This window comes from Diceros bicornis, chromosome 22, assembly GCF_020826845.1.
Source record: "Diceros bicornis minor isolate mBicDic1 chromosome 22, mDicBic1.mat.cur, whole genome shotgun sequence".
In the NCBI taxonomy this organism is placed as follows: domain Eukaryota; kingdom Metazoa; phylum Chordata; class Mammalia; order Perissodactyla; family Rhinocerotidae; genus Diceros; species Diceros bicornis.
Genome location: NC_080761.1, coordinates 35,731,236 through 35,734,883, shown reverse-complemented (window position 1 = coordinate 35,734,883; position 3,648 = coordinate 35,731,236).

Genomic DNA, 3,648 nt, shown 5'->3' with positions numbered 1-3,648 from the left:
TAGCTTTATTTCTTCTTTGGGAACAAAGGGTGATGATGAGTACATAACCATGTATATAAGTAACGCAGCTTAAAAATTCTTACATCAAGAAAATTTAGTGTTGTAATCAAATGAAATGTATAATAAAGTTAAACTGCTGATAAATATAACATTTATTAGAATACATTATATATAGGCAAAATTGCTCAGCATATAAAATTAAACTGAGTTCATTAAATAAAAAAACTCACTCTTAGCCAAATGCAATTTCCTTGATTACAGAAGAAAACAAAGGACACTCATATAAGACTTTGCCTTGGGAATTGTAAGTACTATTTATACTGCTAGATGAAAAGTATTTAATGCCCAAATTGGGAAAATGGGTTTTGTTTACAATACTGTCAAGTTTTGAGAAGAGAATGACATGATCAGAAATGTACATTTGAAGGATTAATATGAAAGCAATATGTAGACTCTATAGGAAAAGGGAAGGACATCTAGATTTTTTGTGGAGCACTATTTGAAAATCATTGTCAAATTTAATAAACTGCCTTGAGCTAATCAGTTAATCATCCAAGAAAAAAAATATTTAAAAATGTGTTTCTTTTTCTAGACCTGAAAGCAAAATAAATTACAGATGGATTAAATAAGTAAATTTAAAAATTCCTGCAGAACTAAGTACTTCTGATGGCAGAAATAAGACACAGTGAACTTGAAAACATCAATACACATTGTACAAAATGAAGAATGGAGAGTAAAAAAGATTGAAGAATAGTGATTAAAGCCTCAGAGACCTGTGGAAGCATATCAAATGGTCTAATATATGTACAATTAGAGTCCCAAAAGGAAAAGAGTGTGAGAATGAAGCGTAGACAATATTTGAAGATATAATGGGTGAAAATTTCCCAAATATTATTTAAAAACCCATTGATTTAGAAATCTAAGACGCTTAGCTAACCCTTAGCACAATGAATACAAAGAAAACCACATCTAGGCATATTATAATAAAACTGCAGAAAACTAAAGAGAAAAAGAAAATCTTGGAAGCAGTCACACAATTACTGTTATAGATTCCATATCATGCATAGATATTGATTTATTCATTCACCAAAATAAACCATATCCTTGGCCATGAAATAAGTCTCAATAAATTTCAAAAGACTGAAATCTTTCAGAATATGTTATTTGACTAAAACAGATGTAAATTAGAAATAAATATCTGAAAGGTATCTGGTGAAATTCTAGTATTAGTTTTCTATTGCTGCTGTAAGAAATTATCACTAACTTGCTTAAAAGAACAGATATTTATTCTCATAGAGTTCTGGAGGCCAAAAGTCCAGCATGAGTCTTTTGGGGCTAAAATCAAGGTGTTAGCAGGGCTGATTCCTTCTGGAGGCCCAGGGAGAGAAGTTGCTCCTTGTCTTTTCCAGCTTCTGGTGGCTGCTGGTATTCCTTGGCTTGGGGCTGCATCACTCTAATCTCTGCCCTTGTCATGACATGGCCGTCTCTCCTTCTGTAGTCAAATCTCCCTTTGCCTACATCTTATAATGACATTTGGGATTACATTTAGAGTTTACCCAGATAATCTAGGATAATCTCCCCATCGAAAGCTTCTTAACTTAATTATATCTAAGTCTTTTTTGCCGTATAAAGTAATATTCACTGTCTCCAGGGATGTAGATCTCTTTGGGAGCCATTACCAGCCTACCACAATTCTCAAATACTTGAAAATTTAAAACAAACACATTAAGTAATCCATGAATCAAAGAAGAAATCACAAGGATGATTGAAAAGTATTTCAAACCAAAAGAAGATGAGAACACAACATATCAAAATTAGTGGGATAAAGCTAAAGCAGTTCTTTAAGGAAAATTTGTATCTGTAAATGCTTATAGCAGAAAAGAAGAACAATTTAAAATCAATAATTTAAGCTTCCACTTTAGAAAGATTTAAAAAAAGAGAGCAGGGCTGGCTCTGTGGCTTAGCAGTTAAGTGTGCGTGCTCCACTACTGGCGGCCCGGGTTCGGATCCCGGGCGCACACTGATGCACCGCTTCTCCAGCCGTGCTGAGGCTGCGTCCCACATACAGCAACTAGAAGATGTGCAACTATGACATACAACTATCTGCTGGGGCTTTGGGGAGAAAAAAGGAGGAGGATTGGCAATAGATGTTAGCTCAGAGCCAGTCTTCCTCAGCAAAAAGAGGAGGATTAGCACGGATGTTAGCTCAGGGCTGATCTTCCTCACAAAAAAAAAAAAAAAGAGTAAATTAAATCCAAAATATGTAGATGAAAATTAATATTAAATATAAGAATAGATATCAATGAAAGAGAGAAGTAAAATAGAGATAACTAATAGAGTCAAAAGTTGGAACTGTGAAAAATTAATGAAATTGATAAACTCTTAGACCTACAGGGAGAGAGAGAGAAAGAGAAAAAGAGAGAGAAGGAGCAAGAGAGAACACAAATTATGAATTTATGAATGTCAGTAATGAGAGAGATCACATCACTGCAGATTTTATAGATAATAAAAAGATAATAAGGAAGTATTGTGAACAAATTTATGTAAATAAATTTGACAGCTTAGGTGAAATGGGTAAATTCTTTGAATGATAAAAACTACCAAGGCTCACTCAAGAAGAAATAACAATTATTAATTTCCCTATACCTATTAAAGTAATTGAATTAGCAATCCAAAATGTTCCTACAAAGAGAGTTCCATATCCAGATGTCTTCAGTGGTGAATTTATCAAACATTTAAGGAATAAATAGTTACACAAACACTTTCAAGAAGCAGAAAAAGAGAGACTGTTTCCCAAATTATTCTGAGGCCAGCATTCCCATGATGCCAGAACCTAACAAAGACATTACAAGAAAAAATAATTACAAATTAATATCCTTTATGAAAATAGATCCAAAAAATTCTCACAAAATATTAGAATGTTGAATCTAGCAATATTAAAAAGAGTAATACATCATCACCAATAAAGGGTCAGAAATGCAAGGTTGATTTAAGATTTGAATATCAGTAAATGTAGTTATCACTTTAAAGGAATGAAGAAGAAACATTTAAAACTTAACATAATTCACTACAATAACAGACTATGACAGGAAAACCATAAGATCATCTCAATATATGTTGGAAAAAAGAATACTTGTATTTTATATTTGCCTATTTATTTTACCTTATGTTTTTTACCTTATTATTTTACCTTATTTATTTATCTTATTTTATATTTACCTATACTCACCTATATATTACATACGTATTTATGATTTCCAGTACTCTTCATTACTTGTGAAAGTGGAACAATAATAGCCACCTGGCTTCTTTAAATCAAGGGTGCGAGCAGGACGCAAGGTGCTGTTGCATTTCATGCACGTGGTTGCTTATTTGTTATTCTACCTGGTTGGCATGAGGAACAACTGGGATCTCAGCAACTGCAATCCCTGCTGGATCCTTCTCCAGCTTCTCCAGACCCTGTGGCAGGTGTGGGATTAGCTCAGGAGTTAGCAAATTATGCTCCACCAATTTTGTAAATAAAGTTTTATCATAACAAAGCTATGAATTGTCTATGGCTGCTTTTACACCACAATGGCAGAGGAGTCATGTCAGAGACCATATGGCTCACACAGCCTAAAATACTTACTGCGTATATGGCCTTTTACA